Source organism: Balaenoptera physalus (genome assembly GCF_965194825.1).
Source record: "Balaenoptera physalus genome assembly, contig: HAP1_SCAFFOLD_305, whole genome shotgun sequence".
Classification (NCBI taxonomy): Eukaryota; Metazoa; Chordata; class Mammalia; order Artiodactyla; family Balaenopteridae; genus Balaenoptera; species Balaenoptera physalus.
In genome coordinates, this window is record NW_028126350.1 from 621,561 (window position 1) to 649,047 (window position 27,487).

General features: G+C 45.1%; 1 long non-coding RNA gene across 1 annotated transcript in view; it reads left to right on the forward strand.

Annotated features, from left to right (window-relative positions):
• Positions 1-27,050, forward strand: part of LOC309653484 — a 202,891-nt gene extending 175,841 nt beyond the window's left edge. The window contains exon 2 of the long non-coding RNA XR_014259214.1: positions 26,972-27,050. This is a non-coding gene — a long non-coding RNA (uncharacterized lncRNA). The remainder of the gene's footprint in view (positions 1-26,971) is intronic.
• The last annotated feature ends 437 nt before the right edge of the window (positions 27,051-27,487 follow it).

Genomic DNA, 27,487 nt, shown 5'->3' on the forward strand with positions numbered 1-27,487 from the left:
GCAATGTGATGACCTTGATCATCTAGGAATTGTGATGAAAGGTCTAATGGAGCACTGTGATGACTGGGGGCATGAAGCATTGTTATGAAACTTGTCCTGGATTATTGTGATGACAGCAGTCATGGAGAATTGTGATGACAGGGATTATGCAGCATTGTGTTGACAAGGGTATGGACTATTGTGATGACAATGGTCATGGAGCCATGTGATGAAAGTTTTCATGGAACGTCGTGATGAAAAGTGCCTGGGAGCATTGTGACGATAAAGGCCATAGAGCATTGTGATGACAAGTGTCATGGAACATTGTAATGAAAGGTTTCATTGTGCACTGTGATGACAAGGGGGATGGAGTATTGTGATGAAACTGGTCCTGGAGCATTGTGATAACAAAAGCCATGGAGCATTTTTATGACAGGCATCATGGAGCATTGTGAAGAAAGGGGCCGTGGGGAATTGTAATGACAATAGAGAAATGTGATGAAAATGGTCAGCGAGCATAGTGATTAAAGTGGTCATTGAGAATTGTCATGAAAAGTGACATAGAGCATTGTGATGACAAAGGTCATGGAGAACTGTGAAGACCAGGGTCATGTAGCATTGTGATGACGCGGTCATGGAACATTGTGATGACAAGAATTCTGGAGCATTGTGATGACAAGGGCCATGGAGCATTGTGATGCCACGGTCATGGAACATTGAGATGACAAGAATTGTGGAGCATTGTGAGGAAAAAGGCATGGAGGATTGTGATTATAGGGGACATGGAGCATTGTGATGATATGGGCCGGGAACACTGTGATGACAGGTGTTATGGAGCCATGTGATGACAAGTGTCATGGAGCATTGTGATGAAAGGGGCCTTGGAGAATTGTGATGACAGGCGTCATGAGGCATTGAGATGGCAGTGGTCATGGAGCATTATGATGAAAGGTGTTATGGAGCACTGTGATTACAGGGGCCATGGAGCATTTTGAATACAAATGCCTTGGAGCATTGAGATGACAGTGGTCATGGAGCATTGTGATGAAAATGGTAATGGATCATTGTGATGACAAGTGTCCTGGGGCCCTCTGATGACATGGTTCATGGAGCATTGTGATGACAATGGTCATGGCGAATTGTGATGACAATGTCATGGGGCATTGTGATGGCAGTGGTCATCTAGAAATGTGATTAAAGTTATTATGGAGCACAGTAATTAGAGGGGCCATGGAGCATTGTGATGACAAGTGTCATGGAGCATGGTGATGAAACGGACATGGAGCATCATAATGACAAGAGTTCTGGAGCCTGGTGATGTCAAGGGCATGGAGCTTTGTGATGACAGGTGTCATGGAGCATAGAGATGAAGCGGGTCATGGACCATTACGATGACAGGGGTCATGGAGAATTGTGATGACAGTGGCCATGGGGAATTTGGATGAAAGGCGTACTGGAGCATTGTGAGGAAATGTTTCATGGAGCATTGTGATGACAAGGGCCATGGAGCATTGTGATGACAGGGGTCATGGGGCATTGTGAATACAAGGGACATGGAGCCTTGTGATGACAAGGGACATGGATCATTGTAAAAACAGGTATCATTGGGCATTGTGATGACAGGGGCATGGAGCATTTTTATGTAAGTTGCCATGGAGAATTGTCATGAAAGGGATCATGTGGATTTGTAATGACAAGGGCCATGGAGCATTGTGATGAAACAAATCTTGGAGTAATTTGATGAAAGTTGTCATGGAGCATTGCGATGAAAAGCACCAAGGAACATTGTGATGACAAGGGCCATCGAGCGCTGTGATGACAAGTGTCATGGAGCATTGTGATGACAGGTGTCATGGTGCATCGTGATGACAAATGCCATGGAGAATTATGATGAGAGGTAGCATTGGGCATTGTATTGAAAGGGGTCATGGAGTACTGGGATTACAGGGGCCATGGAGCATTGTGATAACAAGTGACATGGAGAAGAGTGATGACAGGTGACATAGAGCATTGTGATGACAAGTGCCATTTAGCATTTTGATGACAGGGGTCATCAGGCATTGTGTTGACAGGGGTCACGGAGCATTGTGATGACAAAGGCCATAGAGCATTTTGAAGACAAGATTCATGGAGCATTGTGATGACACGGGGCATGAAGCGTGGTGATGACAACATACCTGGAGCATTGTGATGACATGGGCATGGAGCATTGGGATTACAGGAGACATGGAACATTGTGATGACATTGGCAGGGATCATTTTGATTACAGGGATCATGGAGCATTGAGATGACAAGTGGCATGACATATTGTGCTGACACAGATCATGGAGCAACGCGATTATCGGGAGCATTGTGAATACAAAGGCCATGGAACATTGAGATAAGAGAGTTCATGGAGCATTGTGATGACAAGGGTCCTGGAACCTAGTGATGACACGGTTCATACAGCATTGAGATGACAAGGCCCAAGGCGAAATGTGATGACACGTGTCATGGGGCATTGTGATGAGATTGGTCATCTTGCATTGTGATGACAGTGGTCATGTAGAATTTTGATTAAAGGTATCATGGAGCACTGTGATGACAAAGGCCAAGGAACATTTTGATGGCAAGTGTCATTGAGCAATGGGATGACACGGGAATGGAGCATTATGATGCCAAGAGTTCTGGAGCATTGTGATGATGAGGGCATGGAGCATTGTGATTACAGGGGCCATGGAGCTTTGAGATGACAACGGCATGGAGCATTGTGATGAGAGGGGTCATTGAGCATTATGATTACAAAGACCATGAGGCATTGTGATGACACGGGCCTTGGAGCATTGTGATGACAATGGTCATCAAGCATTGTGATGACAGGAGTCATAGAGCATTGTGATGAGAAAGACCATGGAGCATGGTGATGACAGAGGCCATGGAGCATTGTAATGACAAGGCCATGTACCATTGTGATTACAAGCGTCATGGAGCATTGTGATGACAAGGGCAGGGAACCTTGTGGTGACCGGGGTCATGGAGCATTTTGATGACAATTTTCATGGAACGTTGTGATGAGAGGGGTCATGGACCATTGTGTTGAAAGGGAACATGCAGCAGTGTGATTATAGGGTCCATGGTGCATTGTGAATACATAGGCCATGGAAAAATGTGATGACAGGAGTCATGCAGCATTGTGATGACAGGGTCATGGAGCATTGTGATTACAGCGGTTATGGGGCACTGTGATGACAGGGGCCATGGAGCATTGTGATGAAAATTGTCCAGGAGCATTGTGATGACAGCGGTCACAGAGAATTGGGATGAAAGGTATCATGCAGCATTGTGATGACAACCCTCATGGATTATTTGAAGACAGGCGTCATGGAACATTCTGATAACAAGGTTCATAAAGCATTTTGATGACAGGGGTCATGGAGCATTGTGTTGACACGGGCATGGAGCATTGTAATGATAGGACATCTGGAGCATTGTGATGAAAAGGGGATGGAGCATTTTGATGATAGGGTCCAAGGAGCATTGTGCTGACAATGGCATGGAGCATTATGATGAAAAGGGTACTGGAGCACTGTGAGGAAAGGAGTCATGGATCATTGTGATGACAGGGGTCATGGAGCTTTGTGATGACAAGGGTCATGGAGCATTGTAATGACACGGTCAAGGATCATTGCGATAACAAGAATTCTGGAGCATTGTGATGAAAGGGCATGGAGCATTGTGATTAAAGGTGACAAGGAGCATTGTGATGATATGGGCAGAGAACTTTGTGATGACAGGGGTCATGGAGCATTGTGATGAAAAGTGTCATGGAACATTGTGCTGACAGGGATCATGGAGATTTCTGGTAAGAGAGGCCTTGGAGATTTGTGATGGCAGGCGTCATGGGGCATTGTGATGACAGCGGTCTTGGAGCATTGTGATGAAATGGGTCATAGAGCACTGTGATTACAGGGGCCATGGAGCATTGTGAATACCAAGGCTATGGAGCATTGAGATGACAGGTTTCATGCAGCATTGTGATGAAAGTGATCATGGATCATTGTGATGACAAGTGTCCTGGAACCTTGTGATGACACGGTTCATGGAGCATTGTGATGACAAGGACCATGCGAATTGTGATGACATCAGTCATGGGGCATTGTGGTGACAGTGGTGATCTAGAATTGTGATGAAAGGTATCAGGGAGCACTGTGATTACAGGGACCATGGAACATTGTGATGACAAAGGCCATGGAGCATTGTGATGACAAGTGTCAAGGGGCATTTTGATGACATTGGCATGGAGCATTATGATGACAAGAGTTCTGGAGAATTTTGATGACAAGGGCATGGAGCATTGTGATGACAGCGGCCATGGAACATTGTGATGAAAAAGGCCATGGAGCATTGTGATGACAAGTGTCATGGGGCATTTTGATGACATTGGCATGGAGCATTATGATGACAAGAGTTCTGGAGCATTTTGATGACAAGGGCATGGAGCATTGTGATGAGAGGGCCCATGGAGCATTGTGATGAAAAGTCAGGGAACATTGTGATGACTGGGTTCATGGAGCTTTGTGACGAAAGGGGCCATGGAGCATTGAGATGACAGGCGTCATGAGGCATGGTGATGACAGTGGTCATGGAGCATTGTGATGAAAGAGATCATGGAGCAATATGATAACAGGGGACATGGAGCATTGTGATGCCAGGTGTATTGGAGCATTGTGATGAAAGTAGTCATGGATGATTGTGTTGACATATGTCCTGGAACACTGTGATGACACGGTTCATCGAGTATTGTGATGACAAGGGCCATGGAGAGTTGTGATTAAAGGGGTCATAGGGCATTGTGATGAGTGAGGTCATGGAGCATTGAGATGAAACGGGTCATGGAGCACTGTGGTTACAGGGGCCATGGAGCATTGTGATGACAAAGGCCATGAAGATTTGTGATGACAGGTGTCATTAAGCATTGAGAGGAAACGGTTCATGGACAATTACGATGACAGGGGTCATGGAGAATTGATATGACAGTGTCCATTGGGAATTTGGATGAAAGGCGTACTGGAGCATTGTGAGGAAATGTTTCATAGAGCATTGTGATGACAAGTGCCATGGAGCATCGTAATGACAGGGGTCATGTGGCATTGTGCTGAAAGCGGTCATGGAGCATTGCGATGAAATTTGCTATGGAGCATTGTGATGACAAGGGCCATGGAGCATTGTGAATAGAAGGGACGTGAAGCCTTGTGATGACAAGGGTCATGGATCATTGTAAAAACAGGTATCATTGGGCATTGTGATGACAGGGGCATGGAGCTTTTTTATGTAAGTTGCCATGGAAAATTGTGATGAAAGGGATCATGTGGATTTGTAATGACAAGGGCCATGGAGCATTGTGATGAAACAAATCTTGGAGTATTTTGATGAAAGTTGTCATGGAGCATTGCAATGAAAAGCACCAAGGAACATTGTGATGACAAGGGGCATCGAGCATTGTGATGACAAGTGTCATGGAGCATTGTGATGACAGGTGTCATGGAGCATCGTGATGACAAATGCCATGGAGAATTGTGATGAGAGGTGGCATTGGGCATTGTGATGAAAGGGGTCATGGAGTACTATGATTACATGGACCATGGAGCATTGTGATAACAAGTGACATGGAGAATAGTGATGACAGGCGTCATAGAGCACTGTGATGACAAGTGCCATTTAGCATTTTGATGACAGAGGTCATCAGGCATTGTTTTGACAGGGGTCACGTAGCATTGTGATGACAAAGGCCAGAGAGCATTGTGATGACAGCGGTCATGGAGCATTGTGATGACTTTGGCCATGGAGCATTGTGAAGACAAGATTCATGGAGCATTGTGATGACACGGGCATGAAGCATGGTGATGACAACAGACCTGGAGCATTGTGATGACAAGGGCATGGAGCATTGTGAGTACAGGAGACATGGAGCATTGTGATGACATTGGCAGGGATCATTGTGATTACAGGGATCATGGAGCATTGTGATGACAAGTGTCATGCAATATTGTGCTGACACAGATCATGGAGCATTTTGATGAGAGTGGCCTTGGAGCACAGTGATGAGAGACGTCATGGGGCATTATGGTGAGAGTGGTCAAGGAGCATTGTGATGAAAGTGTTCATGGAGCAACGCGATTATCGGGACAATAGAGCATTGTGAATACAAAGGCCATGGAGCATTGAGATAACAGATTTCATGGAGCATTGTGATGAAAGTGGTCATGGATCACTGTGATGACAAGTGTCCTGGAACCTAGTGATGACACGTTTCCTACAGCATTGAGATGACAAGGACCAAGGCGAATTATGATGACACCTGTCATGGGGCATTGTGATGACATTGGTCATCATGCATTGTGATGACAGTGGTCATGTAGAATTTTGATTAAAGGTATCATGGAGCACTGTGATGACAAAGGCCAAGGAACATTTTGATGACAAGTGTCATTGTGCAATGGGATGACACGGGAATGGAGTATTATGATGACAAGTGTTCTGGAGCATTGTGATGACAAGGGCATGGAGCATTGTGATTATAGGGGCCATGGAGCATTGTGATGACAACGGCATGGAGCATTTTGATGACAGGGGTCTTTGAGCATTGTGATTACAAAGACCATGAGGCCTTGTGATGACAGCGGCATTGGAGCATTGTGATGACTATGGTCATCAATCATTGTGATGACAGGGGTCATAGAGCATTGTGATGAGAAATACCATGGAGCATGGTGATGACAGAGGCCATGGAAGTTTGTGATGACAAGGCCATGTACCATTGTGATTACAAGGGTCATGGAGAATTGTGATGAGAAGGGCAGGGAACCTTGTGGTGACCGGGGTCATGGAGCATTTTGATGACAACTTTCATGGAACGTTGTGATTACAGGTGTCATGGAGCATTGTGTTGAAAGGGAACATGGAGCAGAGTGATTACAGGGTCCATGGAGCATTGTGAATACATAGGCCATGGAACAATGTGATGACAGGTGTCATGTAGCATTGTGATGACAGGGTCATGGAGCATTGTGATTACAGCAATTATGGGGCACTGTGATGACAGGGGACATGGAGAATTGTGATGAAAATTGTCCTGGAGCATTGTGATGACAGCCGTCACAGAGAATTGGGATGAAAGTTATCATGCAGCGTTGTGATGACAATGGTCATGGAACATTTTGATGACAGGGTTCATGGAACATTCTGATAACAAGGTTCATAAAGCATTTTGATGAGAGGGGTCATGGAGCATAGTGTTGACACGGGCATGGAGCATTGTAATGATAGTATATCTGGAACATTGTGATGAAAAGGGGATGGAGCATTTTGATGACAGGGTCCAAGGAGCATTGTGCTGACAATGCCATGGATCATTGTGATGAAAAGGGTACTGGAGCACTGTGAGGAAAGGAGTCATGGATCATTGTGGTGACAGGGGTCATGGACCTTTGTGATGAAAAGGGTCATGGAGCATTGTGATGACACGGTCATGGAACATTGGGATGACAAGAATACTGGAGCATTGTGATGAAAGGGCATGGAGCATTGTGATGACACGGTCATGGAACATTGGGATGACAAGAATACTGGAGCATTGTGATGAAAGGGCATGGAGCATTGTGATTAAAGGTGACAAGGAGCATTGTGATGATATGGGCAGAGAACTTTGTGATGACAGGGGTCATGGACCATTTTGATGAAAAGTGTCATGGAACATTGTCCTGACAGGGTTCATGGAGCTTTTTGGTAAGAGAGGCCTTGGAGATTTGTGATGGCAGGCGTCATGGGGCATTGTGATGACAGTGGTCCTGGAGCATAGTGATGAATGGGGTCATGGAGCACTGTGATTACAGGGGCCATGGAGAATAGTGACTACAAAGGTTATGGAGTATTGAGATGACAGGTTTCATGGAGCATTGTGATGAAAGTGATCATGGATCATTGGGATGACAAGTGTCCTGGAACCTTGTGATGACACGGTTCATGGAGCACTGTGATGACAAGGACCATGGCGAATTGTGATGACATCTGTCATGGGGCATTGTAATGACAGTGGTCATCTACATTGTGATGAAAGGTATCATGGAGCACTGTGATGACAGGGGCCATGGAACATTGTGATGACAAAGGCCATGGAGCATTGTGATGATAAGTGTTATGGGGCATTTTGATGAAATTGGCATGGAGCATTATGATGACAAGAGTTCTGGAGCATTTTGATGACAAGGGTATGGATCATTGTGATGACAGGGGCCATGGAACATTGTGATGACAAAGGCCTTGGAGTGATGAAAATTGTCCTGGAGCATTGTGATGACAGCTGTCACAGAGAATTGGGATGAAAGATATCATGCAGCATTGTGATGACAACGGTCATGGATCATTTTGATGACAGGGGTCATGGAACATTCTGATAACAAGGTTCATAAAGTATTTTGATGAGAGGGGTCATGGAGCATTGTGTTGACACGGGCATGGAGCATTGTAATGATAGGATATCTGGAACATTGTGATGAAAAGGGGATGGAGCATTTTGATGACAGGGTCCAAGGAGCATTGTGCTGACAATGGCATGGAGCATTGTGATGAAAAGGGTACTGGAGCACTGTGAGGAAAGGAGTCATGGATCATTTTGATGACAGGGGTCATGGAGCTTTGTGATGACAAGCGTCATGGAGCATTGTGATGACATGGTCAAGGAACATTGCGATGGCAAGTATTCTGGAGTATTGTGATGAAAGGGCATGGAGCATTGTGATTAAAGTTGACAAGGAGCATTGTGATGATATAGGCCGAGAACATTGTGATGACAGTGGTCATGGAGCATTGTGAATACAAGGGACATGGAGCCTTGTGATGACAAGGGTGATGGATCATTGTAAAAACAGGTATCATTGGGCATTGTGATGACAGGGGCATGGAGCATTGGGATGAAACCAGTCTGGGAGTATTTTGATGAAAGTTGTCATGGAGCAGTGTGTAGAAAAGCAACAAGGAACATTGTGATGACAAGGGCCATCGGGCCTTGTAATGACAAGGGTCATGGATCATTGGGAAGACAGGTGTCATGGAGCATCGTGATGAGAAATGCCAAGGAGAATTGTGATGAGTGGTGGCATTGGACATTGTGATGACAGGGATCATGGAGCATTGTGATGACATGTGCCATGAAGCATTGTGAAGACAAGATTCATGGAGCATTTTGATGACACGGGCATGAAGCATGGTGATGACCACAGACCGGGAGCAATTTGATGACAAGGGCATGGAGCATTGTGGTTACAGGAGACATGGAGCATTGTGATGACATTGACAGGGATCATTGTGATTACAGGGTTCATGGAGCATTGTGATGACAAGTGTCATGCAATATTGTGCTGACACAGATCATGGAGCATTTTGATGAGAGTGGCCTTGGAGCACAGTGATGAGAGACGTCATGGGGCATTATGGTGAGAGTGGTCAAGGAGCATTGTGATGAAAATGTTCATGGAGCAACGCGATTATCGGGACAATGGAGCATTGTGATGACAAAGGCCATGGAGCTTTGAGATTACAAGGGTCACGGGGCATTTTGATGACATTGGCATGGAGCATTATGATGAGAAGAATTCTGGAGCATTTTGATGACAACTTTCATGGAACGTTGTGATGACAGGGGTCATGGAGCATTGTTTTGAAAGGGAACATGGAGCAGTGTGATTACAGGGTCCATGGAGCATTGTGAATACATAGGCCATGGAACAATGTGATGACAGGGGTCATGTAGCAATGTGATGACAACGTCATGGAGCATTGGGATTACAGGGATTATGGGGCACTGTGATGACAGGGAGCATTGAGCATTGTGAAGAAAATTGTCCTGGAGCATTGTGATGACAGCAGTCACAGAGAATTGCGATGAAAAGTATCATGCAGCATTGTGATGACAATGGTCATAGATCATTTTGATGACATGGGTCATGGAGCATTGTGTTGACACGGGTATGGAGCACTGTAATGAGAGGATATCTGGAACATTGTGATGAAAAGGGGATGGAGCATTTTGATGACAGGGTCCAAGGAGCATTGTGCTGACAATGGCATGGAGCATTGTGAGGAAAAGGGTAATGGAGCACTGTGAGGAAAGGAGTCATGGATCATTGTGATGACAGGGGTCATGGAGCATTGTGATGACAAGGGTCATGGAGCATTGTGATGACACGGTCAAGGAACATTGTGATGACAAGAATTCTGGAGCATTTTGATGAAAGGGCATGCAGCATTGTGATTAAAGGTGACAAGGAGCATTGTGATGATATGGGCAGAGATCATTGTGATGACAGGGATCATGGAGCACTGTGATGAAAAGTGTAATGGAACATTGTGCTAACAGGCATCATGGAGCTTTTTGGTAAGAGAGGCCATGGAGATTTGTGGAGGCAGGCATCATGGGGCATTGTGATGAGAGCGGTCTTGGAGCATTGTGATGAATGGGGTCATGGAGCACTGTGATTACAGGGGCCATGGAGCATTGTGAATACAAAGGCAATGGAGGATTGAGATGACAGGGTTCATGGAGCATTGTGATGAAAGTGATCATGGATCATTGTGATGACAAGTGTGCTGGAACCTTGTGATGACACGTTTCATGGAGCATTGTGATGACAAGGACCATGGCGAATTGTGATGACATCTATCATGGGGCATTTTGATGACAGTGGTCATCTAGAATTGTGATGAAAGCTATCATGGAGCACTGTGATGAGAGGGGCCATGGAACATTGTGATGACAAAGGCCATGGAGCATTGTGATGACAGGCATCATGGAGCATTGTGAAGAAAGGGGCCATGGGGAATTGTAATGACAATAGAGAAATGTGACGAAAATGGTCAGCGAGCATAGGGATTAAAGTGGTCAGTGAGAATTGTGATGAAAAGCGACATAGAGCACTGTGATGACAAAGGTCATGAAGAACTGTGGTGACCAGGGTCATGTAACATTGTGATGCCACGGTCATGGAACATTGTGATGACAAGAATTCTGGAGCATTGTGAGGAAAAAGGCATGGAGCATTGTGATTATAGGGGACATGGAGCGTGATGATGACATGGGCAGGGAACACTGTGATGACAGGTGTTATGGAGCAATGTGATGACAAGTGTCATGGAGCATTGTGATGAGAAGTGCCTTGGAGAATTGTGATGACAGGTGTCATGGGCCATTGAGATGGCAGTGGTCATGGAGCATTATGATTAAAGTTGTTACGGAGCACTGTGATTACAGGGGCCATGGAGCATTGTGAATACAAAGGTCATGGAGCATTGAGATGACAGTGGTCATGGAGCATTGTGATGAAAGTGGTAATGGATCATTGTGATGACAAGTGTCCTAGGACCCTGTGAGGACATGGTTCAAGGAGCATTGTGATGACAATGGTCATGGCGAATTGTGATGACAATGTCATGGGGCATTGTGATGGCAGTGGTCATCTAGAAATGTGATTAAAGTTATTATGGAGCACAGTAATGAGAGGGGCATGGAACATTGTGATGATAAGTGTCATGGATCATGGTGAAGAAACGGACATGGAGCATTATAATGAAAAGTGTTCTGGAGCTTTGTGATGACATGGGCATGGAGCATTGTGATTACAGGGGCTATGGAGCAGTGTGATGACCAAGGCTTGGAGCACTGTGATGACAAGGGCCATAGAACATGGTGATTACAGGGTTCATGGGGTATTGTGATGAGTGAGGTCATGGAGCATTGATATGAAACGGGTAATCGAGCCCTGTGATTACAGGGCCCATGGAGCATTGTGATGACAAAGGCCATGGAGCATTGTGGTGACATGTGTCATGGGGCATTTTGATGACATTGTCAAGGAGCATTATGATGACAAGTGTTCTGGAGCATTTTGATGACAAGGGCATGGAGTATTGTGATGACAGGGGCCATGGAACATTGTGATGACAAAGGCCATGGAGCATTGTGATGACAAGTGTCATGGGGTATTTTGATGACATTGGCATGGAGCATTCTGATGACAAGAGTTCTGGAGCATTTTGATGACAAGGGCATGGAGCATTGTGATGAGAGGGCCCATGGAACATTGTGATGAAAAGGGCAGGGAATATTGTGATGACCGGGTTCATGGAGAATTGTGATGAAAGGGGCCATGGAGCATTGAGATGACAGGCGTCATGAGGCATGGTGATGACAGTGGTCATGGAGCCTTGTGATGAAAGAGATCAGGGAGCAATATGATAACAGGGGTCATGGAGCATGGTGATGCCAGGTGTATTGGAGCATTGTGATGAAAGTAGTCATGGATCATTGTGATGACATGTGTCCTGGAACACTGTGATGACACGGTTCATTGAGTATTGTGATGATAAGGGTCATAGCGAATTGTGATGACAAGGCCCATGGAGCATTGTGATGACAACGGCCATGGAGCATTGCGATGACAGGTGTCATGGAGCATTGAGATGAAACGGGTCATGGACCATTACGATGACAGGGGTCATGGAGAATTGTGATGATGGTAGCCATGGGGAATTTGGATGAAAGTCGTACTGAAGCATTGTGAGGAATGTTTCATAGAGCATTGTGATGACAAGGGCCATGGAGCATCGTGATGACAGGGATCATCGTGCATTGTCGTGAAATTGGTCATGGAACATTGCGATGAAAAGTCCTACGGAGCATTGTGATTACAAGGGCCATGGAGCATTGTGAATACAAGGGACACGGAGCCTTGTGATGACGAGGTTCATGGATCATTGTAAAAAGAGGTATCATTGGGCATTGTGATGACAGGTTCATGGAGCATTTTTATGTAAGTTGCCATGGAGAATTGTCATGAAAGGGATCATATGGATTTGTAATGAAAAGGGCCATGGAGCATTGTGAGGAAACAAATCTTGGAGAATTTTGATGAAAGTAGTCATGGAGCATTGCGATGAAAAGCACCAAGGAACATTGTGATGACAAGGGCCGTCGAGCATTGTGATGACAAGTGTCATGGAGCATTGTGATGACAGGTGTCATGGAGCATCATGATGACAAATGCCATGGAGAATTTTGATGAGAGATGGCATTGGGCATTGGGAAGAAAGGGGTCATGGAGTACTGTGATTACAGGGGCCATGGAGCATTGAGATAACAAGTGACATGGAGCATAGTGATGACAGGCGTCATAGAGCATTGTGACAACAATTGCCGTTTAGCATTTTGATGACAGGGGTCATCAGGCATTGTGTTGACAGGGGTCACGGAGCATTGTGATAAAAAGGCCATGGAGCATTGTGATGACAGGGGTCATGGAGCATTGTGAGGACATGTGCCATGGAGCATTGTGAAGAGAAGTTTCATGGAGCATTTTGATGACACGGGCATGAAGCATGGTGATGACAACAGACCTGGAGCATTGTGATGACAAGGGCATGGAGCATTTTGATTACAGGAGACATGGAGCATTGTGATGACATTGTCAGGGATCATTGTGGTTACAGGGATCATGGAGCATTGTGATGACAAGTGTCATGCAATATTGTGCTTACACAGATCATGGAGCATTTTGATGAGAGTGGCCTTGGAGCGCAGTGATGAGAGACGTCATGGGGCATTAGGGAGACAGTGGTCAAGGAGCATTGTGATGAAAGTGTTCATGGAGCAACGCGATTATCGGGACAATGGAGCATTGTGAATACAAAGGCCATTGAGCATTGAGATAACAGAGTTCATGGAGCATTGTGATGAAAGTGGTCATGGATCACTGTGATGACAAGGGTCCTGGAACCTAGTGATGACACGGTTCATACAAAATTGAGATGACAAGGGCCAAGGTGAATTTTGATGACACGTGTCATGGGGCATTGTGATGACCTTGGTCATCTTGCATTGTGATGACAGTGGTCATGTAGAATTTTGATTAAAGTTATCATGGAGCACTGGGATGACAATGGTCAAGGAACATTTGGATGACAATTGTCATTGAGCAATGGGATGACACAGGAATGGAGTATTATGATGACAAGTGTTCTGGAGCATTGTGATGACAAGGGCATGGAGCATTGTGATTACAGGGGCCATGGAGCATTGTGATGACAACAGCTTGGAGCATTGTGATGACAGGGGTCATTGAGAATTGTGATTACAAAGACCATGAGGCATTGTGATGACAGGGGCTTTGGAGCATTGTGATTACAATGGTCATCAAGCATTGTGATGAGAGGGGTCATAGAGCATTGTGATGAGAAAGACCATGGAGCATGGTGATGACAGAGGCCATGGACCATTGTGATGACAAGGCCATGTACCATTGTGATTACAAGGGTCATGGACCATTGTGATGACAAGGGCAGGGAACCTTGTGGTGACCGGGGTCTTGGAGCATTTTGATGACAGGGGTCATGAAGCATTGTGTTGAAAGGGAACATGGAGTAGTGTGATTACACGGTCCATGGAGCATTGTGAATACATAGGCCATGGAACAATGTGATGACAGTGGTCATGTAGCATTGTGATGACAGGGTCATGGAGCATTGTGATGACAGGTTTTATGGGGCAATGTGATGACAGCGGGCATGGAGCATTGTGAATACATAGGCTATGGATCATTGAGATGACAGGGTTCATGGAGCATTGTGATGAAAGTGATCATGGATCATTGTGATGATATGTGTCCTGGAACCTTGGGATGACACGGTTCATGAAATATGTGATGAGAAGGACCATGGTGAATTGTGATGACATCTGTCATGGGGCATTGTGATGACAGTGGTCATCTAGAATTGTGATGTAATGTATCATAGGACACTGTTATGACAGGGGACATGGAACATTGTGATGACAAAGGTCATGGAGCATTGTGATGACATGTGTCATGGGGCATTTTGATGACATTGGCATGGAGCATTATGATGAGAAGAGCTCTGGAGCATTTTGATGACAAGGCATGGAGCACTGTGATGACAGGGCCCATGGAGCATTGTGATGAAAGGAGCCTTGGAGAGTTGTGATGACAGGTGTAATGAGGCATGGTGATGGCAGTGGTCATGGAGCCTTGTAATGAAAGAGATCAGGGAGCAATATGATAACAGGTTCCATGGAGCATTGTGATGACAGGTGTATTGGAGCATTGTAATGAAAGTAGTCATGGATCATTGTGATGACATGTGTCCTGGAACACTGTGATGACACAGTTCATCGAATTTTGTGATGACAAGTGTCATAGCGAATTGTGATGACAAGGGCCATGGAGCATTGTTATCACATGGGTCATGGGGCATTATGATGAGTGAGGTCATGGAGCATTGAGATGAAACGGGTCATTGAGCACTGTGATAACAGGTTCCATGGAGCATTGTGATGACAAAGGCCATGGAGCATTGAGATGACAGTGGTCATGGAGCATTGTGATGAAAGTGGTAATGGATCATTGTGATGACAAGTGTCCTGGGACCCTGTGATGACATGGTTCATGGAGCATTGTGATGACAATGGTCATGGAGAACTCTGATGACCAGGGTCATATAGCATTGTGAGGACATGGTCATGGATCATTGTGATGACAAAAATTCTGGATCATTGTGATGACAAGGGCCATGGGGCATTGTGATGCCACGGTCATGGAACATTGTGATGACAAGAATTCTGGAGCATTGTGAGGAAAAAGCCATGGAGCATTGTGATTATAGAGGACATGGAGCATTGTGATGACATGTGCAGGGAACACTGTGATGACAGGTGTTACGGAACAATGTGATGACAAGTGTCATGGAGCATTGTGATGAGAGGGGCCTTGGAGAATTGTGATGACAAAGGCCATGGAGCATTGTGATGACAGGTGTCATGGAGAATTGAGATGAAACGGGTCATGGACCCTTACGATGACAAGGGTCATGGAGAATTGTGATGACAGTGGCCATGGGGAATTTGGATGAAAGGCGTAGTGGAGCATTGTGAGGAAATTTTTCATGGAGCATTGTGATGACAACGGCCATGGAGCATTGTGATGACAGGTGTCATGGGGCATTGTTTTGAAAGCGGTCGTGGAGCATTGCGATGAAAAGCGCTATGGAGCATTGTGATGACAAAGGCCATGGAGCATTGTGAATACAAGGGACATGGATCCTTGTGATGACAAGGGTCATGGATCTTTGTAAAAACAGGTATCATTGGGCATTGTGATGACAGGGGCATGGAGCTTTTTTATGTAAGTTGCCATGGAAAATTGTGATGAAAGGGATCATGTGGATTTGTAATGAAAAGGGTCATGGAGCATTGTGACGAAACAAATCTTGGAGTATTTTGATGAAAGTTGCCATGGAACATTGCAGTAAAAGCACCAAGGAACATAGTGATGAAAAGGGCCATCGACCATTGTGAGGACAGGTGTCATGGAGCATCGTGATGACAAATGCCCTGAAGAATTGTGATGAGAGGTGGCATTGGGCATTGTGATGAAAGGGGTCATGGAGTACTGGGATTACAGGGGCCATGGAGCATTATGATAACAAGTGACATGGAGAATAGTGATGACAGGCGTCATAGAGCATTGTGATGACAAGTGCCATTTAGCATTTTGATGACAGGGGTCATCAGGCATTGTGTTGACAGGGGTCACGGAGCATTGTGATGACATGGGCAATGGAGCATTGTGGAGACAAAATTCATGGAGCATTGTGATGAAACAGGCATGAAGCATGGTGATGACAACAGACTTGGAGCATTGTGATGACAAGGGCATGGAATATTGTCATTACAGGAGACATGGAGCATTGTGATGACATTAGCACGGATCATTGTGATTACAGGGACCATGGAGCATTGAGATGACAAGAGGCATGCAATATTGTGCTGACACAGATCATGGAGCAATACGATAATCAGGACAATGGAGCATTGTGAATACAAAGGCCATGGAATATTGAGATAAGAGAGTTCATAGAGCATTGTGATGACAAGGGTCCTGGAACCTAGTGATGACACGGTTCATACAGCACTGAGATGACAAGGGCCAAGGCGAATTGTGATGACACGTGTCATGGGGCATTGTGATGACATCAGTCATCTTGCATTGTGATGACATGGTCATGTAGAATTTTGATTAAAGGTATCATGGAGCACTGTGATGACAAAGGCCAAGGAACATTTTGATGACAAGTGTCATTGTGCAATGGGATCAAACGTGAATGGAGCATTATGATGACAAGTGTTCTGGAGCATTGTGATAACAAGGGCATGGAGCATTGTGATTAAAGGGGCCATGGAAAATTGTGATGACAAAGACCATGAGACACTGTGATGACAGGGGGCATGGAGCATTGTGATGAAAATTGTCCTGGAGCATTGTGATGACAAGGGCATGGAGCATTGTGATTACAGGGTCCATGGAGCATTGTGATGACAACAGCATGGAGCATTGTGATGACAGGGGTCATTGAGCATTGTGATTACAAAGACCATGAGGCATTGTGAGGACAGGGGCCTTGGAGCATTGTGATGACAATGATCATCAAGCATTGTGATGACAGTGGTCATAGAGCATTGTGATGAGAAAGACCATGGAGCATGGTGATGACAGGGGCCATGGAACATTGTGATGACAAGGCCATGTACCATTGTGATTACAAGGGTCATGGACCATTGTGAGGACAAAGGCAGGGAACCTTGTGGTGACCTGGATCATGGAGAATTTTGATTACAACTTTCATGGAACATTGTGATGACAGGGGTCATGAAGCATTGTGTTGAAAGGGAACATGTAGTAGTGTGATTACAGGGTACATGGAGCATTGTGAATACATAGGCCATGGAACATTGTGATGACAGGGGTCATGTAGCATTGTGATTACAGGGTTTATGGGGCACTGTGATGACAGGGGGCATGGAGCATTCTGAATACAAAGGCTATGGAGCATTGAGATGAGAGGGTTCATGGAGCATTGTGAATAAAAAGGCTATGGAGCATTGAGATGGCAGGGTTCATGGGGCATTGTGATGACAGTGGTCATCTAGAATTGTGATGAAATGTATCATGCGGCACTGTGATGACAGGGGCCATGGAACATTGTGATGACAAAGGTCATGGAGCATTGTGATGACATGTGTCATGGGTTATTTTGTTGACATTGGCATGGAGCATTATGATGACAAGAGCTCTGGAGCATTTTGATGACAAGGGCATGGAGCATTGTGATGACAAGGGCATGGAGCATTGTGATTACAGGAGACATGGAGCATTGTGATGACATTGGCAGGGATCATTGTGATTACAGGGATCATGGAGCATTGTGATGACAAGTGTCATGCAATATTGTGCTGACACAGATCATGGAGCATTTTGATGAGAATGCCCTTGGAGCTCAGTGATGATAGACGTCATGGGGCATTATGGTGACAGTGGTCAAGGAGCCTTGTGATGAAAGTGTTCATGGAGCAACGCGATTATCAGGACAATGGAGCATTGTGAATACAAAGGCCATGGAGCATTGAGATAACAGATTTCATGGAACATTGTGATGAAAGTGGTCATGGATCACTGTGATGACATGTGTCCCGGAACCTAGTGATGACACGGTTCATACAGCATTGAGATGACAAGCGACAAAGCGAATTGTGATGACACGTGTCATGGGGCATTGTGATAAAATTGGTCATCTTGCATTGTGATGACAGTGGTCATGCAGAATTTTGATTAAAGGTATCATGGAGCACTGTGATGACAAAGGAAAAGGAGCATTCTGATGAGAAGAATCATTGAGCAATGGGATGACATGGGAATGGAGTATTATGATGACAAGTGTTCTGGAGCATTGTGATGAAACGGGCATGGAGCATTGTAATGATAGGATATCTGGAGCATTGTGATGAAAAGGGGATGGAGCATTTTGATGACAGAGTCCAAGGAGCATTGTGCTGACAATGCCTTGGAGCATTGTGTTGAAAAGGGTACTGGAGAACTGTGAGGAAATGAGTCATGGATTAATGTGATGACAGGGGTCATGGAGCTTTGTGATGACAAGGGTCATAGAGCATTGTGATGACAAGGTCAAGGAACATTGCGGTGACAAGAATTCTGGAGCATTGTGATGAAAGCGAATGAAGCATTGAGATAAAAGGTGACAAGGAGCATTGCGATGATATGGGCAGAGAACTTTGTGATGAGAGGGGTCATTGAGCATTGTGATGAAAAGTGTCATGGAACATTGTGCTGACAGGGATCATGGACCTTTTTTGTAAGAGAGGTCTTGGAGATTTGTGATGGCAGGCATCATTGGGCATTGTGATGACAGAGGTCTTGGAAAATTGTGATGAAAGGGGTCATGGAGCACTGTGATGAAAGGGGCCATGGAGCATTGTGAATACAAAGGCTATAGAGCATTGAGATGACAGGTTTCATGGAGCATTGTGATGAAAGTGATCATGGATCATTGTGATGACAAGTGTCCTGGAACCTTGTGATGACATGGTTCATGGAGCATTGTGATGACAAGGAGCATGGCAAATTGTGATGACATTTGTCATGGGGCATTGTGATGAAAGTGGTCATCTAAAATTGTGATGAATGGTATCATAGAGCACTGTGACGACAGGGGACATGGAACATTGTGATGACAAAGGCCATGGAGCATTGTGATGACATGTGTCATGGGGTATTTTTTTGACATTGGCATGGAGCATTATGATGACAAGAGCTCTGGAGCATTTTGATTACAAGGGCATGGAGCATTGTGATGACAGTATCCATGCAGCATTGTGATGAAAAGGGCAGGGAACATTGTGATGACTGGGTTCATGGAGTATTGTGATGAAAGTGGCCATGGAGCATTGAGATGACAGGAGTCATGATTCATGGTGATGACAGTGGTCATGGAGCATTGTAATGAAAGAATCACGGAGCAATATGATAACAGGGGCCATGGAGCATTGCGATGACAGGTGTATTGGAGCATTGTGATGAAAGTAATCATGGATCATTGTGATGACATGTGTCCTGGAACACTGTGATGACACAGTTCATCGAGTATTGTGATGACAAGGGTCATAGCGAATTTTGATGACAGGTATCATGTGGCATTGTGATGACATTGATCATCTAGGAATTGTGATGAAAATTATCATGGAGCACTGTGATGACTGGGGGCATGAAGCATTGTTATGAAAATTTTCCTGGATTATTGTGATGACAGCAGTCATGGAGAATTGTGATGACAGGGATTATGCAGCATTGTGTTGACAAGGGTATGGAGTATCGTGATGACAATGGTCATGGAGCAATGTGATGAAAATTTTTATGGAACATCGTGATGAAAAGTGCCTGGGAGCATTGTGACGATAAAGGCCATGGAGCCTTGTGATGACAAGTGTCATGGAGCATTGTAATGAAAGGTTTCATTGTGCACTGTGTTGACAAGAGGGATGGAGTATTGTGATGAAACTGGTCCTGGAGCACTGTGATAACCAATTCCATGTAGCATTCTGATGGCAGGCATCATGGAGCATTGTGAAGTAAGGTGCCATGGGGAATTGTAATGACAATAGAGAAATGTGATGAAAATGGTCAGCGAGCATAGTGATTAAAGTGGTCATTGAGAATTGTGCTGAAAAGCGACATAGAGCATTGTGATGACAAAGGTCATGGAGAACTGTGATGACCAGGGTCATGTAGCATTGTGATGACGCGGTCATGGAACACTGTGATGACAAGAATTCTGGAGCATTGTGATGACAAGGGCCATGGAGCATTGTGATGCCACGGTCATGGAATATTGTGATTACAATAATTCTGGAGCATTGTGAGGAAAAAGGCATGGAGCATTGTGATTATAGGGCATATGGAGCAATGTGATGAAATGAACAGGGAAATCTGAGATGACAGGTGTTATGGAGCAATGTGATGACAAGTGTCATGGAGCATTGTGATGAGAGGGGTCTTGGAGAATTGTGATGACAGGCGTCATGGGGCATTGAGAAAGCATTGGTCATGGAGCATTATGATGAAAGGTGTTATGGAGCACTGTGATTACAGGGGCCATGGAGCATTGTGAATACAAACGCCATGGAGCATTGAGATGACAGTGGTCATGGAGCATTGTGATGAAAGTGGTATTGGATCATTGTGATGACAAGTGTCCTGGGACCCTGTGAAGACATGGTTCATGTAGCATTGTCATGACAATGGTCATGGCGAATTGTGATGACAATGTCATGGGGCATTGTGATGGCAGTGATCATCTAGAAATGTGATTAAAGTTATTATGGAGCACAGTAATGAGAGGGGCCATGGAGCATTGTGATGACAAGTGTCATGGAGCATGGTGATGAAACTGACATGGAGCATTATAATGACAAGTGTTCTGGAGCCTCGTGATGACGAGGGATGGAGCACTGTGATTACAGGGGCCATGGAGCAGTGTGATGAAAAAGGCCTGGAGCACTGTGAGGACAAGTGCCATGGAGCATTGTGATTACAGGGGTCATGAGGCATTGTGATGAGTGAGGTCATGGAGCATTGAGATGAAAGGGGTCATGGAGCACTGTGATTACAGGGGCCATGGAGCATTGTGATGACAAAGGCCATGGAGCATTGTAATGACAGGTATCATGGAGCATTGAGATGAAACGTGTCATGGACCATTATGATGACAGGGGTCACGGAGAATTGTGATGACAGTGGCTATGGGGAACTTGGATGAAATGCGTAGTGAAGCATTGTGAGGAAATGTTTCATGGAGCATTGTGATGAGAAGGGCCATGGAGCATCGTGATGACAGGGGTCATGGGGCATTGTGCTGAAAGCAGTCATGGAGCATTGCGGTGAAAAGTGCTATGGAGCATTGTGATGACAAGGGCAATGGAGCATTGTGAATACAAGGGACATGGAGCCTTGTGATGACAAGGGTCATGGATCATTGTAAAAACAGGTATCATTGGGTATTGTGATGACAGGGGCATGGATCTTTTTTATGTAAGTTGACATGGAGAATTGTGATGAAAGGGATCATGTGGATTTGTAATGAAAATGGCCATGGAGCATTGTGATGAAAAAATCTTGGAGTATTTTGATGAAAGTTGTCATGGAGCATTGTGATGAAAAGCACCAAGGAACATTGGGATGAAAAGGGCCATCGAGCATTGTGATGACAAGTGTCATGGAGCATTGTGATGACAGGTGTCATGGAGCATTGTGATGACATGGGCCATGGAGCATTGTGAAGACAAGATTCATGGAGCCTTGTGATGACACGGGCATGAAGCATGTTGATGACAACAGACCTGGAGCATTGTGATGACAAGGGCATGGAGCATTGTGATTACAGGAGACATGGAGCATTGTGATGACATTGGCAGGTATCATTGTGATTACAGGGATCATGGAGCATTGTGATGACAAGTGTCATGCAATATTGTGCTTACACAGATCATGGAGCATTTTGATGCGAGTGGCCTTGGAGCTTAGTGATGAGAGACGTCATGGGGCATTAGGGTGACAGTGGTCAAGGAGCATTGTGATGAAAGTGTTCATGGAGCAACACGATTATCGGGACAATGGAGCATTGTGTATACAAAGGCCATGGAGCATTGAGATAACAGATTTCATGGAGCATTGTGATGAAAGTGGTCAAGGATCACTGTGATGACAAGTGTCCTGGAACCTAGTGATGACACGGTTCATACAGCATTGCGATGACAAGCGACAAGGCGAATTGTGATGACACGTGTCATGGGGCATTGTGATGAAATTGGTCATCTTGCATTGTGATGACAGTGGTCATGTAGAATTTTGATTAAAGGTATCATGGAGCACTGTGATGACAAAGGAAAAGGAACATGCTGATGACAAGTGTCACTGAGCAATGGGATGACATGGGAATGGAGTATTATGATGACAAGTGTTCTGGAGCATTGTGATGACACGGGCATGGAACATTGTAATGATAGGATATCTGGAGCATTGTGATGAAAAGGGGATGGAGCATTTTGATGAGAGGGTCCAAGGAGCATTGTGCTGACAAGGCCATGGAGCATTTTGTTGAAAAGGGTACCGGAGCACTGTGAGGAAAGGAATCATGGATTAATGTGATGACAGGGGTCATGGAGCTTTGTGATGACAAGGGTCATAGAGCATTGTGATGACACGGTCAAGGAACATTGCGATGACAAGAATTCTGGAGCATTGTGATGAAAGCGAATGGAGCATTGTGATAAAAGGTGACAAGGAGCATTGTGATGATATGGGCAGAGAACTTTGTGATGAGAGGGGTCATGGAGCATTGTGATGAAAAGTGTCATGGAACATTGTGCTGACAGGGATCATGGAGCTTTCTGGTAAGAGAGGCCTTGGAGATTTGTGATGGCAGGCGTCATGGGGCATTGTGATGACAGCGGTCTTGGAAAATTGTGATGACAGGGGCCATGGAGCATTGTGAATACAAAGGCTATAGAGCATTGATATGACAGGTTTCATGGAGCATTGTGATGAAAGTGATCATGGATCATTGTGATGACAAGTGTCCTGGAACCTTGTGATGACATGGTTCATGGAGCATTGTGATGACAAGGAGCATGGCGAATTGTGCTGACGTCTGTCATGGGGCATTGTGATGAAAGTGGTCATCTAAAATTGTGATGAATGGTATCATAGAGCACTGTGACGACAGGGGACATAGAACATTGTGATGACAAAGACCATGGAGCATTGTGATGAAAAGTGTCATGGGGCATTTTGATGACATTGGCATGAAGCATTATGATGACAAGAGTTCTGGAGAATTTTGTTGACAAGGGCCTGGAGTATTGTGATGACAGGGCCCATGGATCATTGTGATGAAAAGGGCAGGGAACATTGTGATGACTGTGTTCCTGAAACATTGTGTTGAAAGGGGCCATGGAGCATTGAGATGACAAGCGTCATGAGGCATGGTGATGACAGTGTTCATGGAGCATTGTGATGAAAGAGATCATGGAGCAACGCGATTATCGGGACAATGGACCATTGTGAATACAAAGGCCGTGGAGCATTGAGATAACAGAGTTTATGGAGCATTGTGATAAAAGTGGTCATGGATCACTGTGATGACAAGTGTCCTGGAACCTAGTGATGACACGGTTCATACAGCATTGAGATGACAAGGGCCAAGGCGAATTTTGATGACACGTCTCATGGGGCATTGTGATGAGATTGGTCATCTTGCATTGCGATGACAGTGGTCATGTAGAATTTTGATTAAAGGTATCATGGAGCACTGTGATAACAAAGGCCAAGGAACATTTTGACGGCAAGTGTCATTGAGCAATGGGATGACACGGGAATGGAGTATTAAAATGACAAGTGTTCCAGAGCATTGTGATGACAAGGGCATGGAGCATTGTGATTACAGTGGCCATGGAGCATTGTGATGAAAACGGCATGGAGCTTTGTGATGACAGGGGTCATTGAGCATTGTGATGACAAAGACCATGAGGCATTGTGATGACAGGGGCCTTGGAGCATTGTGATGACAAAGGTCATCAAGCATTGCGATGACAGGGTTCAAAGATCATTGTGATGAGAAAGACCATGGAGCATGGTGAAGACAGAGGCCATGGAACTTTGTGATGACAAGGCCATGTACCGTTGTGATTACAGGGTTCATGGAGCATTGTGATGACAAGGGCAGGGAAGCTTGTGGTGACTGGAGTCATGGAGCATTTTGGTGACAACTTTCATGGAACCTTCTGATGACAGGGGTCATGGAGCATTGTATTGAAAGGGAACATGGAGCAGTGTGATTACAGGGTCCATGGAGCATTGTGAATACATAGGCCATGAAACAATGTGATGACAGGGGTCATGTAGCCTTGTGATGACAGGGTCATGGAGCACTGTGATGACAGGGGTTATGGGGCAATGTGAAGATAGGGGGAATGGAGCATTGTGATGAAAATTGTCCTGGAGCATTGTCATGACAGCGGTCACAGAGCATTGGTATGAAAGGTATCATGCAGCATTGTGATGACAATGGTCATGGATCATTATGATGACAAGGAGCATTGTGATGACAAGTGTCATGGGACATTTTGATGTCATTGCCATGAAGCATTATGATGACAAGGGTTCTGGAGCATTGTGATGACAAGGGCATGGAGCATTGTGATGACAGCGGCCATGGAACATTTTGATTGCTATCGCAAGGAGCATTTTTATGACAGGGGTCATTGAGCATTCTGATTACAAAGATCATGAGTCATTTTGATGACAGGGGCCTTAGAGCATTGTGATGACCATGGTCATCAAGCATTGTATTGATAGGTGTCATAGAGCATTGTGATGAGAAAGACCATGGAGCATGGTGATGACAGAGGCCATGGAGCATTGTGATGACAAGGCCATGTACCATTGTGATTACAAGGTTCATGGAGCATTGTGATGACAAGGGCAGGGAACCTTGTGGTGACCGGGGTCATGGAACATTTTGATGACAACTTTCATGGAACGTGGTGATGACAGGAGTCATGGAGCATTGTGTTGAAAGGGAACATGGAGCAGTGTGATTACAGGGTCCATGGAGCATTGTGAATACATAGGCCATGGAACAATGTGATGACAGGGGTCATGTAGCATTGTGATGAGAGGGTCAAGGAGCATTGTGATGACAGGTGTTATGGGGCACTGTGATGACAGGGTGCATGGAGCATTGTGATGAAAATTGTCCTGGAGCATTGTGATGACAGCGGTCGTGGAGCTTTGTGATGACACTGTCAAGGAACATAGGGATGACAAGAATTCTGGAGCATTGTGATGAAAGGGCATGGAGCACTCTGATTAAAGGTGACAAGGAGCATTGGGATGATATGGGCAGAGAACAATGTGACGACAAAGGTCATGGAGCATTGTGATGAAAAGTGTCATGGAACATTGTGCTGCCTGGCATCATGGAGCCTTTTGGTAACAGAGGCCTTGTAGATTTGTGATGGCAGGCGTCATGGGGCATTGTGATGACAGCGGTCCTGGACCATTGTGATGAATGGTTTCATGGAGCACTGTGATTACAGAGGCCATGGAGCATTGTGAATACAATGGCTATGGAACACTGAGATGACAGGGTTCATGGAGCATTGTGATGAAAGTGGTCATGGATCATTGGGATGACAAGTGTCCCGGAACCTTGTGATGACACGGTTCATGGAGCATTGTGATGACAAGGACCTTGGCGAATTGTGATGACATTTGTCATGGGGCATTGTGCTGACAGTGGTCATCTAGAATTGTGATGAAAGGTATCAGGGAGCACTGTGATGACAGGGGCCATGGAACATTGTGATGAAAAACCATGGAGCATTGTGATGACAAGTGTCATGGAACACTGTGTTGACACGGTTCATCGAGTTTTGTGATGACAATGGTAAGAGTGAATTGTGATGACAGGTGTCATGGGTCATTGTGATGACAGTGATCATCTAGCAATTGTGAGGATAGGTATCATGGAGCACTGTGATGACTGGGGGCATGAAGCATTGTTATGAAAATTTTCCTGGATTATTGTGATGACAGCAGTCATGGAGAATTGTGATGACAGGGATTATGCAGCATTGTGTTGACAAGGGTATGGAGTATCGTGATGACAATGGTCATGGAGCCATGTGATGAAAATTTTTATGGAACATCGTGATGAAAAGTGCCTGGGAGCATTGTGACGATAAAGGCCATGGAGCCTTGTGATGACAAGTGTCATGGAGCATTGTAATGAAAGGTTTCATTGTGCACTGTGTTGACAAGAGGGATGGAGTATTGTGATGAAACTGGTCCTGGAGCATTGTGATAACAAATTCCATGTACCATTGTGATGACAGGCATCATGGAGCATTGTGAAGTAAGGTGCCATGGGGAATTGTAATGACAATAGAGAAATGTGATGAAAATGGTCAGCGAGCATAGTGATTAAAGTGGTCATTGAGAATTGTGCTGAAAACCGACATAGAGCATTGTGATGACAAAGGTCATGGAGAACTGTGATGACAAGAAATCTGGAGCATTGTGATGACAAGGGCCATGGAGCATTGTGATGCCACGGTCATGGAATATTGTGATGACAATAATTCTGGAGCATTGTGAGGAAAAAGGCATGGAGCATTGTGATTATAGGGCATATGGAGCAATGTGATGAAATGGGCAGGGAACTCTGAGATGACAGGTGTTATGGAGCAATGTGATGACAAGTGTCATGGAGCATTGTGATGAGAGGGGCCTTGGAGAATTGTGATGACAGGCGTCATGGGGCATTGAGAAAGCAGTGGTCATGGAGCATTATGATGAAAGGTGTTATGGAGCACTGTGATTACAGGGGCCATGGAGCATTGTGAATACAAAGGCCATGGAGCATTGAGATGACAGTGGTCATGGAGCATTGTGATGAAAGTGGTAATGGATCATTGTGATGACAAGTGTCCTGGGACCCTGTGAAGACATGGTTCATGGAGCATTGTCATGACAATGGTCACGGCGAATTGTGATG